Raw genomic sequence first — 8,015 nt, forward strand, 5'->3', positions numbered from 1 at the left:
AAAAAAAAAAAAAAATGCATAGAAAAGAAAGACAGCATATGATAGGAAGCAAACTCACCAAGTGAATCTATGATTTCTCAAGCTGAGCACTCAAAAGTGATGAGCACTTCTGGAAATTTTGGCCATTGTGAATATTCTTCTTTTTCTTTTCTTTGAAGAAAATATTACACCTCTGATTCTTTGTTCTGCCAAACTACCTTTACATTAATTTAAGGGCATTTACATTGTCTTAAACCTCACCTGAGAAAGAACAGATTCTAATTCTGTGGAGCCAACTTTCAAGTCTGGACAAAAAGTACTTAGCAAGAAACTAATATTATAATACTTTAGTACATTTTTCATTGCTCCAAAGACCAGGTAACAGACCTATGACATATGCGTGACATGAAACTGGTCATAATCAGAATGATCTGAATGGAAATGAAACCATGCTAATCTTTACCCAAAGCTTTCATCAAATACACCTTTTTGTTTGTATTTTAAGTAACAGATAAGTATTTTGGCTGTTGATTTTAACTGGTGTGAACTTATGTGCTCCAGAGCTCATAGAGTAAGAGGCATGATCTAAGGCATCTGTAGTTAGACAGACATGAAAGTAGCCTGGATTTGCTTCCTAGCAGAGGGTTCATCTTGAGGGAACAAGGTGTCCTGGGTTGAGTGAGTGGTGGAATTTTTTGGTGGCAGGGGAGGGGGCTATCGGGGCGGCCCCCTGTGAGAAGCTTCTCGAAGCTCCCCCAGCTCTACGTCAGCTCCACTTCTGTTTGGGAAATTGAGCCCATCAGCTGCGCCTCTGCGATAACGTATTTAAGAAGGGACGTGGTGATGGGCAGTCGGACTTGTGAGGAGGAGTCGCGGCAGCTGCGTGAACACCAAGGTCAGTGGAGGAACGGAGGAAGAAAGGAGGGGGGAGGTGTGCCGGAGCAGAGACCCCCCTGTATCCTGTGGTGAGACGGCAGGGCGGCCCCCCCCACCACCCATGAAGATCTACGGTGGAGCAGACATTGATTTATGGCCTGTTGCTCCTGCTCAGCTGATCAAGGTTCTGTGCCCGAAGAAGGCTGGGGTCTCATGGGAAAAGGCAGCCCCGCTGCTGTAATTCAGTGCTGGGAGGATTGCAGCATGTGGGGGTGTCCCACGCCGGAGCAGCTCGGGAAGGGCTGCAGCCGTGGGAGGGAATCCAGTCGGAGGAAGTTAGTGACCCATGACAGAGCAGTGTGGGGAACGCTGCGGCCCATGGGAGGAATTAATGTCAGAGAATGTTTGTGGAGGACTGTCTCCTGTGAGAGGGGGACCACGATGGAGCAGGGGAAGAAGTTCCAGAAGCTCCTCCCACCGAAGATGGGAGGAGCAGCAGCCCTGACTGCACCCCCCATTCCCTGCCCCGGCACCGCTGGGGGAGGAGGTAGAGACATCAGGAGCAGAACTGAGCCCGGGAAGAAGGGAGGGGTGGGGGGAAGGTGTTCTCAAGATGTGGCAATGCTTCTCACTGTCCTACTCTGTTATGTGTTGTTAGTGTCTGTAATAAATGTATGTTCTTTTTTTTCTTCCCCTAACGAGTCTGCCTTTTGCTCGTGATCACAAAAGGGGGATTTTTCCCCATCCCAGTCCTATCTTGAACCCCAAGCCTGGCTCTCTGTCCCTTCTCATTGCCGGAGGGGAAGGGAGAGAGAGCTGCTGCATTGTGGTTGGCTGCCAATTAGGCCTAAACCCCAGCACAAGGTAATAGAAAAATAAATGGACATAGAGATGCTTGCTGGCAAGAGGAAACCTAGAAAGCAGCAATGCTAACAAACACATGGTGTAAAGAAGATACAGCTGAATGAAAAATGCCTGAATGCTGTGTGACATAAAAGCAATAAAGCAACAACACTCGGGGTTATTTTACCAGAATCTGCCAAATCACATTAGAAACCTACATCAAGCCTGCAAAATCAAACAGACAGAAGTTTAAAAATACCAGAATTAAGGTTATCTCTTAATTTTATCCTATTCTTCCACATAAGACCCAAGGCCTTATTAAGTGCATGCTATCCAAATCCCATAGCAAACAAAAATGAGATTCTCTTCTCAGTGTCCCCACGGCTATCACCCTTAGTATTTCAGTGTGCTCCACAAAATTTCTGTTTAACGTCACAAAACCTCTGAGAAAGGAATTGCTATTACAGGTAACATTATCCTTAGCTTAAAAATAGACATTTCAGACACTATCACAGCACATAACTGTCGTGCGTAGAATCGTAGCATAGAATGGTTTGGGTTAGAAGGGACCTTAGAGATCATCTAGTTCCAACCCCCCTGCCAGGGGCAGGGGCACCTTCCCCCAGCCCAGGGTGCTCCCAGCCCCGTCCAACCTGGCCTTGAACCCTTCCAGGGAGGGGGCAGCCACAGCTTCTCTGGGCACCCTGTGCCAGGGTCTCACCACACTCACATCAAAGTATTTCTTCCCTATATCTAATATAAGTCTACCCTCTTTCAGTTTAAAACCATTACCCCTTGTCCTATCCCTACAGTCCCTGACAAAGAGTCCCTCCCCATCTTCCCTGTAGCCCCCTTTAAGTACTGGAAGGCTGCTATAAGGTCTCCCTGGAGCCTTCTCTTCTCCAGGCTGAACAACCCTAACTCTCAGCCTGTCCTCATAGGGGATGTGTTCCAGCCCCCTGATCATCTTCATGGCCTCCTCTGGACTGCTCCAACAGGTCCATGTCCTTCTTATGATGGAGGCCCCAGAACTGGACACAGCACTCCAGGTGGGGTCTCATGAGAGGGGAGTAGAAGGGGAGAATCCCGCTCCCTAGACCTGCTGGCCACACTTTTCTTGATGAAGCCCAAGATACAGATGGCTTTCTGGGATGAGAGCACACATTGCTGGCTCATACTCAGTTTTCCAACCACTACTACTCTTAAATTCTTCTCTGCAGAGCTGCTCTCAATCCACTCATCGCCCAGCCTGTATGTGTGCTTGGGATTGCCTCAACCCATGTGCAGCAACTTGGCCTCAGCTTTGTTGAGCTTCGTGAGGTTCACATGGGTGCACCTCTCTAGCCTGTCAAGGTCCCTCTGGATGGCATCCCTTCCCTCCATCATCCATGTGCCTGGGTACTCCTAATGAAAATCAGGCACTTGGAGAGGGCAAGAGTGACCCACAGCTTTCCTGGCCTTTGAGGAACTCAATGGCAGAGCGGATCCAGCCTCCAGTGCAACTCTGAGGGTGTATGGCCAGACTGATCCCTAAAGGCAGTCTTGGGGCCATGGCCTGGCCCCCCCAGCTGAGCAGCACCAGCTGGCTGGTGTCTGCACGGCATAGGGCTGGTCCCTCCATAGCAAACAGCCCTTGGAAAGAGTTGGCTACCAGGGTGCTAGTGCACAAGCCAAGCAGACAGTCAGAGGTCCAACATCCAAGCTTGCTCCATGACCCTCTTTTATTCAGCAGTATGGAAAAGGCTGAAAAGTAAACAGTTGTTCCCTCTTTTGCCTCTTTGGTTACACATCTGCAGGAAATTAATACCTTCCTAATTCATTCCCAAAGCACCATTAAAGTCTTTGATGAATAATTAAAAGTTTTTTGCAAAACCAGTATCTATTTCTGGTATTACATGCACAAAAATACAGATGAGAAGTAATCTTCATTTTAACATTTCCTTCTGTCCCGGAGTACTAAAGTATGCATTCTTAATATTCTTTTGAAATAATAAATAATAAATAATAAAATAATAAAAAAATCTTTAGGAAAAAATAGTAATATAAGCAGTTATACTATCTCTTACCTGTCTTATTAGTAGGGTTCTAAGTAACACTTCTGCTGTCTGTACTAATAGGATATTCATCAGCAGTGAGTGTTCCTTGTATCGGACAAGCGATTCAGCAGCAATGCTTGATGTGATGCTGTGATTTAAAAAGGACCAGTGATACCTCCTCATGAATAGATAAAAGATGCTGAATAGAGGTAAGGAGCTGATTTACTGATGTGTTTTGCACTGGTGACACCAGTACTTAAAGACCTTTTTCTGTGCATTTTTCTGGTGCCAATATATTAAAAAGGTTACAGAAAATCATCTGAAGGCAGGAGAAAGTATCTTAAAATGAGAGACTCAAAGAGTTTGATTTCTTTGGTTTATCAAAACAAAGCTGGGTGTTGACTTGCCTGCTTCATGATGCCCAAATGCCAGATACTGAGAAGGTCTTTGATCTAACAGAGAAAAGGTTTAACAGAAATAATAGCTAGAATTTAACAGAGGACAGGTCCAGATTAAAGTAAGGAATATATTTGGAACAGTTGCAACAAATAGAAAGTGAACTAACGAATTTTCTGCTTCTTCATGTCTTCAGACCAAAATCAGATGCCCTCCTTGAAAATATGCCTTGGAAAAAAAATTAAAATTAAGGGAAATACATGAAAAATAAAGATAGATGACATTAATTACCAGAGTTCTGGCCTTCAAGCTGTTCCATAGGCTTTCTGCGAACCAGAAGTAGTTTCAGCTGTTGACAGCAGAGGAATACTGAGGTCCAGAAATTTTTGCCTCTGCTCTGGACTGGTGAGAAGCAATCTCTTATCCTTCTGTCTCTGCCTCTGTCTCTGTCCTCTTGAGAGCCCCTGCCCTCCTGCGCCATCCCGCTCCTCTCCGCACAGTTTTGCTTTCTTTTCTAGCACCACTCCCCTCATCTATAGCAGGAGGCAGTGGGGGGCCAAGAAGCGACCGCGAATGAAGCTTTTTGCTTTCAGTTCCTCCACCCTAAATTAAAAAAACTGAAGTTAGAAGAGCTAAAAAGAGCAACTGGAAGGCAAACCCTCACAGACACTGCATTGCCAGTTGCTGAGGAGGACGGCGGGCCCACACAGCGTTGGGTCGGCGTGAGCTGCACGGCCTTTCGGTGATTTCAGGGCTTGCTTCGCAGCGTGTCCCCCCTCAGCTCCCCGGCACGAAGCACTAGAAGAAAGGACGGGGAGGCTCATTCCCCACACCACCTCCTTCGCAAATCACCTCCGCGTGGCTTTTTTCACGCCACGTGTATATCACCCAGCTGGCATCAACACATGAACTTTTAACAGAGGTGAAATGGCATTTTTTTACCTGAACTTCAGCACTGGAAATGTCTACATCGCTATTAGTAGTAGTAGTAGTAGTAGTAGTAGTAGTATTATGTAAGACAGCTGAGTAGCACAGAGAATTTCAGGCCCTGCAGTCAAATGCCCTGGCAGACCTGTTACCGGAAAGTGGTAATTAATTCACTATTACTCAATTTTTGGAGTTTTAGAAAGCAGACATTCTTTAATACGGTGTTGGACACACAGGGGATAGCTCCTCCTAATGTGTGTGTGTGAGAATGAAATCAACAAGCATTTATACTACCTTAATCATACATATTCATTGCATTTTTATCATATTCATAACTTTTTCTGGGAACTCATTAGCATATGTTAATGTCTCTTGTGCATGTCAGTTGGAGTCTTCAGATGGTCGTCGGGGGTCTTCAGATGAAGGCTCGTAGTCTTCTTCACTGTGTTCGCCAGCTGACCCTTACTTCTGTGCAAACTCAGTCCTGTGGTCACGTACACCTTGTCCTTCAAGGCTGGCCTGCTCTGGTTTTGTTGCTAATTTGCAGCTTCTTATGTTTCTTTACGCCTGCCACCACAAGGCCAAATTGTCTCCAGTAAGATTATTTACGAGTGCCTTATCCTACAGTTATTCCAACAATTCCTCAAAATATCAGTATTTGTTCTGCAGCACAATTGTTAAATGGTTAAAACATCTTAAACTGATTTTAGTAATTCTATTCCACAGGTATCTGTTTTCTAATAATCTTAGTTTGCAGGTATCAGAGCGACCCTGGCGGGGCCATTTAACGGCGCGCGCCGCCACCAGCTCCTCACGAGTGGTCACGAACGACGTGTACGATATGACGTGAACGCGAGAGAAAAAAGAAAAGAAAAAAAAAAGAAGAATGAAAAGTTGTTTTTGCCGAAACCCGGGATCGAACCAGGGACCTTTAGATCTTCAGTCTAACGCTCTCCCAACTGAGCTATTTCGGCTCCTGGAGTGGCGGCGCCGCAGCGGCGCTACTAAGGCGGCTGGGGGCGCGCTGATTGGCGCAAACGAGCGGCACAAACGAACCGACGGCGGCTCCGCGCGAACAGCGTTATTCAGGCAAAAACAAGAGGCAGCAGCAGCGCAAAACTACGTGTACCCGTAACCTACATGCATTTAGTATCAGGATCAAGGTGTTTCGGCTGCGGCTCCCTGGATTATCTGGGGGGGGGTAACAAGAACTAGAACGTTCTGTGGGGTTCAGGAGCATTAAATTGGCAGTATTTTTGCTTCCGTTTTCAGAGACTTTATTTTGAAGTCTGACAAATTCTGTACAGAGCTGTCGTACCACAAATAGACATGAATAGAAAGGGCACCTTCCATCCTCGGTTTACCATCGCCTTGCTCGGAGATATACACTCCACAGGAGAAGCTCTCTGTGCCTGCATAAATCAAAAATCCTATCTAAACACAGTTATAAGAAAAAATAGTTTATTCTCACCTGGCCAGTTAGGCATTTATTTTGACAAGCAACTGTTATCACATTCCGGTGGCTACAGGTCAAAGGCGGGGGATGCACCCAAGCACACACGTTAGCAGATGTGGCACTGGTGCTGGGCACTCACATCTCAAATTCACGTTTATTTGCACATCGCATGGGTCTACAGATGTGAGCGCATCCCCTACTCGTGCTCCCTGCATGCTGTGTGAGGAGAAATGCTGCTTTGCAAGATTGTCCACTCCTTCACCTTCCTGTTAGACAAAAAAAAAAAAATCAAAACCAAACCTCTCTGTCTTCCACAGTAACACAGGATTTTAACAAACACCTCCTTTTTTGAGCGTGGAAGAAGCAGCCTTTTCTCCAGCTAGCCCTATGAATCTTTGGTGGCATACACCCCCGTATTTCCTTTTACTTTCTGTTGTCATTTGAGCCTTTTACTTTCTTTGTTGTTGTTTGAGTGTATTTTTCCTCAAGTTTTCCCGCTTTTGGAAAGTCTTTTGTGAGCAACCACTGTTCTTCAGGAGTTGACATATTTTCACAAGTCAAAATGCTGAGGACTGAGGCAGCATTTTAGTGACTGAAACCAAAATCTCTTAAACAAAAAATTTTGGTTAGGGAGAGGTTAAAAAAAAAAAAAAAACGCACCATTGTACTTAAGACATGTGCTAACAACATACTGATACAAAATCTCATATTCTCATGACTTTCCATTGCCACTGGCAATGATTGTTTTGCTGAGAAATGATGAATGTAATCACTTAACAAGCATGTCTCCTACTGATGCAGCGAACATAATCTTGTGATCTTTGCTGCAGATAAACTCCAAATGTGTGATGACATGCGTAGAAGTCAAAACACTACTGACTTCAGAGTTTTCACACATTACCACAAAAATCAGAGCAACTGTGGACCAAGAGGTTATTCTAATTTTTGCTGGTTTTAGAAACCTTCGTTTTGTCAGGTGAAATGGAAATAAAAACTAAAGGTAACGTAAAACAAAATTAAACAAAAACAGAAGGATGATTCAGTGTCAAATGTGGTATAAATCTGTGCTATTTTGTACACCTCCAGAATAGGGATTGGACAAAAGTTATTTTCTAGTCCATCACATTATGACAATGTACATCAGCCTCAATCACAGCTGGGAGCCCTTAATGCCAAGCAGCACACAACTGGGAGCAAGCAAGGGCCAAGGCCAGACCGAGAAAGCCGCGGAGGAAGAAAGCAAGGAGCATTTCCACCCTGCAAACTGGAGGCAATAGCGACACGGAGGCCCCAGGGGCCACGACTCGCCGGGGGGGGGGCTGCAGCCAGCCCTGCCTCAGCTGCCCCCTTCACCACCGCCTTCCAGATTCTTCCATTTGCTGCGTGCGAGGAATGCACCGAGGTAACAGGGTAGCAATGCTGCTTTTCCCCAACACCCAAGGGATTACAGGAGTTGGCTCCTGAAGATCCAACCCAACCCACAACAGTAACCCCAGAAAGAG

At 45.7% G+C, this 8,015-nt stretch overlaps 1 non-coding gene across 1 annotated transcript; it reads right to left on the minus strand.

The window, feature by feature from the left end:
• Positions 1-5,958: 5,958 nt before the first annotated feature.
• On the minus strand, positions 5,959-6,031 carry TRNAF-GAA. The gene has a single exon. It is a non-coding gene; the product is annotated as a tRNA-Phe (tRNA).
• Positions 6,032-8,015: the final 1,984 nt, after the last annotated feature.

The sequence above is a fragment of the Tyto alba genome, unplaced genomic scaffold, assembly GCF_018691265.1.
Source record: "Tyto alba isolate M040663 unplaced genomic scaffold, T.alba_DEE_v4.0 Super-Scaffold_45, whole genome shotgun sequence".
NCBI classification, from domain to species: domain Eukaryota; kingdom Metazoa; phylum Chordata; class Aves; order Strigiformes; family Tytonidae; genus Tyto; species Tyto alba.